Here is a 9,613-nt window from a genome sequence, read left to right as displayed (position 1 = left end):
TTATTTTCTCATAAACACACTTAAAAGAAAAAGACGGTTCAACCAATTGAACTGGATTTTAAAAATATTTTATTTTCAAAATTTTTATTTAATTATTTTTATATCAATATTTAATAGTTTAAATTAAATTTTTAAATATTTAATACTTTATTTATATTATTTAAAAAATGTTTAATTAACTTCAAAATTGATAATTTAATCATATAATTAAATTTAATTTATCTAATAAAAATTAAATCTTATATTAATTTATTTAATATATTATTTTTATATATATTAATATTTTCCAATTAAAATTTTATTTCGTATATAAGAATTTAATCTTCCAGGTAAAAATTTTATTTTATATAAAATTTAATCTTAGTTTTATAAAATAATAATTTATTTATTCTAAAATTTATTTCTTGTATAAGAATTTATTTAGCTAAATTTTGAACTTATTTGAGATTTAATATAATCTAATAAAAAATAATCCCATCAATTTTTCAAAACTAGACTATAACTTTGATGAAGTTTAAATGAAAAATCCGAAATGCCCTCGCTAACCTCGGGTTCCTTCAGGAAAGCCAATCCACATCGGTGTTATGTTAACATTGTCACAATATTATTATTTTGTATAATTGATGGGAGAATTTAATTTAATTTTTTATTATTTTTATTTTTATATATATAAAATTTTATTTTTCTATATATATTTTTAATTATTTTATAAAGAAATAAATTTTATACTTTGAAATAAAATGCTGGAGAGTGCACGCATGCTGCCTTTTACGGTACGGAATTGCCTTCGAGTTTTTGAATTTGTTCAACTGAAACTTCTGAGATTTTCACTTGTTGACCTCTCTGATTCATGACTGATATTTGAAACCCATTTGTCTCGTATTTTGACCAAACATGCTCCGGTACAGTTTTATCTCATATCAACTTTTCTGTCTCGTGTTACTGTTAAGTAATAGTTGGGAGGGCAGAAATTATTTATTATTACAAAATGTCAATTGAACCATAAGTATAGTGGTGACATCAGTTGACATTTTGTTCATTAACGTCTCGGAAATATTCCCTCATAGTTAGGGTAGTTAACCTAACCCTCATACGAGCTACGGACTATTCATTCATCTGATTGTAGATTAAAGTCTCTTTTAATTTTGTAATATTATATGCATTTGAGTTCAGCCTTGAATAAATATTAAATTTGAAATATGATTCGGATTAACTCGTAATAAAACGAAAGGAAATTACTTTTTTCTTTTCTTTAAGCACTGAGAATGCAAAGTGTGACAAGTTCACATGGTCCCCAAATTTTGGAACAAAAGTTGGAGGTACAATGCGTTCAAACGAACATAGATTTTGACACTAAAAAAACCTATTGAGCATGTAGTGGTGAAGATGCCTTTTCTGGATTGTATTTGTGGGGAAAATCTAACCATAGATCTACACCCAAGTGAAAGGTTGCATTTTTGAAATCGAATGACGCCCTTCAAATTTGCCCCGACATCACCATTCGAAAGTGACATTTTGTCAGTTCCAATTCCAACGAATCCTCATGTTCGAAATATTGGTTAAATTGTTAAGTTTTATTATATTAACAACTCATGCTCGAATTTGTTTTACATAAATTAAGGAATTCTAAGAATAACAATGTATTCTAAACCAAAAATTTAACTTTATTCACCTTTGGTGAATCTATTAAAATGGTATTATTTCATATTGAATAAATTCTGAATTATCTATGTTGTATTTATACATATCTGTTCATCTATTCCAGTGAGGATGAGTCTAATATACAACAGGCTGATATAAGGTTAAAAAAACATAAATTAGTTATAATCGAAAATGTTATCAAGAGTGAAACTTTTTAGAGTAGTTTAAATAACACTTTTAAGTTGAAACCGAAAATACTACGTTCTCAATAACAAATCATATAAATTACATAACTATTCTGATTGCAACCTAAAAAATTATCTCAAGATATTTTCGGTTGTAATCGAAATTATTACCAATTATGTAAATTTTTTAGAGTAGACATGTAACATTTTAGATCAAAATCCATTACAATGTTATATTCTTGGTTGTAACAGAAATTATAATCAATTCTATAATGTTTTAAATTAATTTTAGGTTATACAGGCGCACAGCAGAACTAACCTTCCGGTGAAGGTTGATGTATGAAACCTTGGTTATTAACATGGTACAAAAAAGAATCATCTTCCATATTTTGGGAATCTCAAGTGTTGTTTTGCCACTTTACGATTTGCATTTGCACTTTCTTTTTTAAGTCTTTAAGACCAAAGCACATGATGTTGGAAATAATTGAAAAGCACTTCCAATGGCTTCAAAATCTTTGCCATTGTTTGTTTTATAGCCACCAAATTCGGCATAGAATTGTACCCATTCAGACATAAAAGAATAAAGCAAAGCACAACATATATAATTATTGGTGTCTTTCTCCATGACTCTCAAGCTCTTACATTGCAGCATATATTGTTTTTCTTTATGCTTGATACCTTGTAGAAATATTTGCGCATCCTGCGTTCCACATTCATATTTAATACAAATTCAAACATATAAGTAATTATAATAAAGTATAGATAAATTAAATTTATCTGATATTCGGCGCTCGTTTTAATTCCGAGTAACAGTGTACTTTTAATTAGAAACTAGGGTTGAAATCTCTCTATGCAAAGCTTTCTGGTGGTGAATATAAAGAGAGAGTGATTCCCAAGCTCTTTCATTTACTATGAAAATGTTTCATTTTTATCATCAGTCAGTGCATATATATGTTTAGGTTTTACAATTATTGAAAAGCACAAATAAAGAGGCCTGGGGTGGAGACTTTGGCATATAAGTATCATGCGGTCTAATCAGCAATATAGATTAGTGAAGATGTTACATCAAACGATTTCGTGTTTTTGCCGTGCAATACATGATTACTTTGTGATCAGATCAAATTTGTTCACAAACTCTATTCCTAAATTTAGGGAAGGTGTAGGCTTATATTAACATTTTTTTTACTTTAACCCAAATAGTTTAATATTTGAATTTACTCAAACTTTAAAATTCACGATTTAGACGTATAAAATACAATAATAAGATTGTTACAATGTTAATTAAACAAAAAAATTGTAGACGTATAAAATTAAAATAGTTTTATATTAATATTTCTATATAAGAATTCCTTATTTATTTTTTATTTACTTTATGTGTATATATATATATATACAAAATATTTTTAATATATCTCCTTTTAGCTTAAAGAACATAGAAGATTAATTGCTAGATTAGTTCCGATGTATACCTTTAAAAAAAATGAAGGAAAAAAAAAGTACTCAATTAATGTAATAAAAAGTAAAACTTTCTCTTATTAATGTATTAGTCAGGTAAGGGCATAGGCAAGATCGAACATCAGGAGCAGTTAAATTATTAATTTCATTGTACTAAGTATTAAATTCAAAATTTAGAAAATAGATATTAATTTATTAATATTTAAATTTATAAAAACTTAAATTACCATTACTTCAAAAAAATTATTAATTTAACTGTAGTAAGTAGGGATGTTAGAAAATACTCGACCTGAACTACTCGATTCGTTGATTCATCGATTCGGTATAAAATTACTAGGCATTTTAAAAGTAAATACCCAATTTTGTAGGTTGAGTACTCAACCCGTTATTTTTGGCGGGTTTCTAGGTCGGACCCAAGTCACAAAATTACGGAAAAATATTTACAACTCGGTTTGCTATCATTTTAATAAGTCAATTTTCCAACATTAGGAGAAATAAACAACTGGAAAAAAAAAATAAATTGAAATGAATTATCATTATTTCATTTTGATCCACGTATCCAACAATGTGAACTGAAAGTTCAAAGGATAATTCATTTACAAAAATTAGCAAATCAAATGTCAAATGCTTTTATTTGACCCTAAAGGAGTGACTAAATCACATATACTTAGGGGTGTGCAAAAAAATTCGATTCGACCGATCCATTGATCCAATCCAAAAATTCGGATATTCGATCCGTTTTTCAATTTTTGGATAGTTCGGATCGGATATCCGAAAAAATTTCGGATTATCGAATCGGATACGGATTGATAAAATTTCATATTCGGATTATTCGAAAACCCAAAAAAAAAATTGGGCCCTTTTTTTTATTTCAGATCAATCCATTGAACTTGATGAAAGCTTACAGATGACGCTCCTAGAATCCCATTCGATGATTACCTCCGATAAACCCAGATCAAGAGCCAACTGGACAGCATGAATCACTGCTCTCGCCTCTGCCATAAAAGCCAAGGTAACATTCTTCGCCCACCTTCTGCATGCACCAATATTTGACCCATGGAATCCCTGATGACCCCCGACCACGATTGATTTTGTGCATGTAAATATCGGGCATCTAAATTCGCCTTAACACTAGGAGCTGTTGAAGGAAGCCATCAGACACTCGAACCTGCCATGGAGAACCCCAAACGAGAGTTAGCACTGATAAAGTCTCAATTTTGGGTTCGAATAAACGTGCTAAGATATTCTCTTCTCAAAACTCTTCCTTGATGAATAACAGCATTCCTAGCATACCATAAAGCCCATATTGTTATCAAAATCTATGCATGTTTGTTTGGATTTTTTGCAACAAAAAAAAAAATCAGATTCGGATCAGGATATTTTGATATCTGATCCGAAATTTCAGATATCTGAATTTTTGGATATCCAATTTTTTCGGATCGGATATGGATCATTATTTTAGTTATCCGAAATTTTCGGATATCCAAAAATTCGGATCGGATAATATCCGATATCCGATAATACACCACCCTACAAATACTAATTGTGAACGGTCCAATTAAAATTAATGTTCCTAAGGGACAAACTCTAGTTTCTAATGAGTCGTTGGCACGCCTGAAGCGTGATAGACTAGTAGGTTCTAAGGATAAGGATTATTGAAAAAGATAATAAGTTATATCTAACGATAGTCTGATCGAAGAAATTGAAAGAAATCTAGAAGATATTAAAGGATCTCCATAATAGAAATTTTATATAACTCTGTTACCTAATAATGAAGAGATCTCAATAAATTATGTTATAACTGGTAATAAGTGGAACTGAAATCAAATCGATGTCGATGATATATTTGCATTTAATATAGCACTAGAAATTTTAAAGGATAATGTGGATCATGAACCTCCATCAATTGAACAATGTAAATAAAGAAATGATTGGCCAAAATGGAAAGAGAAGATTGAGGCTGTACTAAAATCTTTTACAAAGAGAGAAGTATTTATACATGTAGCCCGTACACCAAATGATGTAAAATCTGTGAGATATAAATGGATTTTTATGAGAAAGAGAAATGAAAAAAGAGGAAATTGTAAGATATACAACTCACTTGGTTGCCTAAGGATTTTCACAAAGACTCGTAATCAATTATGAAGAAACATACTCCCCGATTATGGATGCAACTACTTTTAGATTTTTTATTAGTCTAACAGTAAAATGACTTACTTTCCGTCTAATGAATGTTGTTAAAACCTATTTATATGGGCCTCTTGATAATAACATTTATATGAAACTTTTAGAAGGATTTAGTTTGTCTGAAGCAACTAATTCCCAAGAATATTATTCAACCAAATTAAATAAATCTCTTTATGGATTAAAACAATATGGGTGCATGTGGTATAATGGCCTTAGTAAGTACTTATTAGTGGAAGGTTATAAGAACTATTCGATTTCTTCATGCATTTTTATTAACAGATTCAACTTTGAATTTGTCATTATTGTTGTGTACGTTAATGATTTAAATATCATTGAGACCCTTGAAGAGATCTCAATAGCAATGGAATACTTAAATAAAGAATCTGAAATGAAAGACTTTGAAAAGACAATTTTATCTTGGATTACATATTCAGTAGTACTTAAAGAATGAAATTCTTGTACATCAATCAACTTACATAGAAAAAGTGTTAAAAAAATTCTACATACACAACGCACATCCGTTGAGCACCCCAATGGTTGTTAGGTTGTTGGATGAAAAAAAGATTTTTTATTCTCCAGATAAAGATGAAAATCTTCTTGGTTCAAAAGTATCATATTTAAGTGCTATTGGTGCATTAATGTATTTTTCTAGTCATACACAACTTGATATATCATTTGATATCAGTTTATTAGCAAGTTTTAGCTAATGTCCAACCCGTAGACATTGGAATGACGTGAAGTATATATTTCGTTATCTTCAAGGTATGAAAGACATATGATTATTTTTCCCTATTTTATCTAAAATAGAATTGGTTGATTTTGCAAGTACGTATTTATCTGATCCTCATAAGGCGCGACCACAAACTGACATGTATTTACATATGGCAATACTACATTTCTTGGTACTCTATGAAATAAACAATTATTGCCACTTCCTCCGATCATACTGAGATTTTGGCTATCTATGAGACTAGTCCTAAATGTATGTGTCTAAGGTCTGCAATTAATGTAATCATATTCGAGAAGATTGTGGTTTATGCTTTGGAAGAATAACTCCGACGATCATATATGAAGATAATACAACCTGCACTACCCAACTCAAATAAGGATACATATAAAGGGTGATAAAATAAAACACATCTCACCAAAGTTCTTTTTCAATCATGATCTACAAAAGAATGATACATTAATGTCAAACAAATTCTTTCAAGTGAAAATTTGGCAAATCTATTTACTAAGGTGCTTCTTACTAGTACATTTGAAAAGTTAATTTTCAACATTGGATTACATCGTTTGAGAGATCTTTTATGATGCATTCATGAGGGGAGCAAATATGTGTTGTACTCTTTTTCCCTTATCTATGGTTTTGTCTCAATGGGTTTTCCTGGAAAGATTTTTAATAAGGCAACATGTCATGCATATTAAAAGAAGGCATACTCTTTTTGGTTCATTGAGTTTTATCCCTCAGGATTTTCCTAGTAAGGTTTTAACAAGACATATTTTACTGATAAACATCTAAGGGACTGTTATAAATGAATTCATTCAAGTGAATGTTTCTTCTTTCATACTTAATGTCTGATAACTTAAGGATTAATTGTTGTAATCATGGTTTTAGTAACTTATGATTTTAAAGCCTATAAAAGGATATATATGTACAAATTCTTAAGATATGAGTAATAAAAGATTATTATTTACTCTTATAATGTGTTTTATATTTATATAGTTTCATAATAAATCTTTATATTTTTCAAATTAGTTCATCTTAATATTTAATTTATTTTTAAAATTATTTATTTTAATCTTAAATTATTTTAAAATTAGTCATAATTTTATAGTTTATTTTCAGATTATGTAATTTGAATTTATAAATTTTTATGTTATGTATTATAAATTTTTAAGTTTTGAATTTGATGTTTTTTATGTGGATTTTTTATAAATTAAAAATAAAATAAAATAAATATTAATAGGATAACCGTGAACTGAAAAACATTGGTATCTGAATTTTATGGGTGGTCGACTTACGAATATTTGCCTTTTACAAGTCAAATATTGGTCAAATTTTTTGACTCGTAAGTCATGAGTACTCAGATTCAAACTCCCCTAGTAGTAGGGATTCACCTTCCCTCTCTATGAAATAAAAAGAAATCTCATTTCAAGAAAAAATTATAAACAAATTTAAGTATGAGTATATTTGAACGTAGAGGTGAATCTTGTTTTTTGTATGAGTCTATTTATTTATTTTCATATATATATATATATATATATATATACATAGATACAAGTATGAAAAGTATATATGCAGTGAAATAAAGTTGGAAAGCAAGAGTATAAATACAAGTATGGGGTGTTATTTAGCAGCTGGGAATATGATGGATTCTTTGAATCCTGTTGCCCACGTATGTGGCACACTTGGGGTCAGTGTACTTATTTTATGAATCCATTTTAAATTCAATTGCCTTTATTTATCATTTTCTTCTTTAAAAAGCATATTCATTTTCAACTTTCTTTTTTTAACTTATCTTATAGGTTATCAATTAATATATAAAGCACACCACTTGCATTCCATGTCATTTGCTTAGAACTATCAAATTTGACGCGAATCCGATTATCTGAACTGTTTTATTTGACTTAATATTCGATATTAACTCAAATAGGATAATCAAATTTGATCTGATACCCGACTAATATCCAATCCAAAATTTAGCGAAATCGAAATCAACTAGAACCGAAGTTAACCCGAACCTAAACTAAAATTAACTCGAACCGAAAGAAACCCGAACCGTAATTAACTTGAACTGAAAGAAACCCTAAACAAATTTTAACCCGATCCAAAAGTGACCCGAATCGAATTTAACCTCACCCAAAAGCAACCAGAACATATTGAAATTGATAAAAGTTATTAAACGATAAAAAATATTTTCAATAATAAATTAATTTAAATAAAATTGATAATCTATTCAAATATTATATTTATAATAAAATAATAGAAAATTAAGAGGAATATAAAAGTAAGAATCTAATTGTAAGATTAAAAACAATAATAAATAGTTTACTTATCTTACTTGTTATAAAAATATTCTATTTATAATAAAAATAATAGAAAACAAACTAAAACAAAGGAACTAATATTTGATTTATAATAAAAATAATATAAAGTTTACTTATGTTACGACTAAAACTTAACAAATAAAATTATTTTTTTAAATTTAATAAAAATATTAAATTTATAATTGGAAATAAAAATTTTAATAAAAAATTATTTCTTTATCAAATAGTTTTCATTATAAACTTTTTAACGAGATCAATATAAAATTTTGATAACAAATTCTAACATGTATTATAGGACCATATTTGTGTCAAATTATCGATTTACCATCTCTAAATGATGGTTCAATTCAAAATATGAAACGATTGAGAATTGAAATTAAACCTAAATGGTAAAATTAACAAATAAGAAGACATATTTTTACAAGTATATATTAATTATTCTATATATACTTGATTTTGATTAAACTCATAACCAATTCAACTTGAATTGACCTAATCTAAAGGTTGACCTAAACCAAAAATCAACCGATCAGATATTGACCCGACCCGAAATCTAACCGATCCGGTATTAACCCGACCTAAAAATCAACCGATTCGATATTGACAGACCATATATTGACCCGGTCCAAAATTCAACCGATTCAATATTGATCGGAACTGGAAAACAACTGATTCAATAATCACCCGACCCAAAAATTAACCTCACCCGATCCAATTTATCGTACACTCGAACTAGATCTGAATCAGATCCGATCCGATCCAATCCGAATAATATTAAATCGAATTTAATCTAAACCCGAAATGACCATACCCGACATGACCCGATCCAAACCCAATCTGAATGACCCGTTTGCCACCTCTACATTTGCTTATCATCCAAAATTTTCTGCTAAACAAGAAACGACTTATTTTTATATAAATTTAATTAGATTGATTTATATCATTATTATTAAAAATTTGTATCCGATAAATATTCATGTTTAAATTTAAGTATTTACAACAAATTTTTTTATCTCACACTAAAATCTCTCTCTCTCTCTCTCTCTTAAAGAATTAACAAGTTAATTTATACAGACGTTCCTAAATTTTAAGCTAAA

Source organism: Hibiscus syriacus, unplaced genomic scaffold (genome assembly GCF_006381635.1).
Source record: "Hibiscus syriacus cultivar Baekdansim isolate YM2019G1 unplaced genomic scaffold, ASM638163v2 tig00110123_pilon, whole genome shotgun sequence".
Taxonomy (NCBI): Eukaryota; Viridiplantae; Streptophyta; class Magnoliopsida; order Malvales; family Malvaceae; genus Hibiscus; species Hibiscus syriacus.
Note: the sequence above shows the minus strand (reverse complement) of the source record.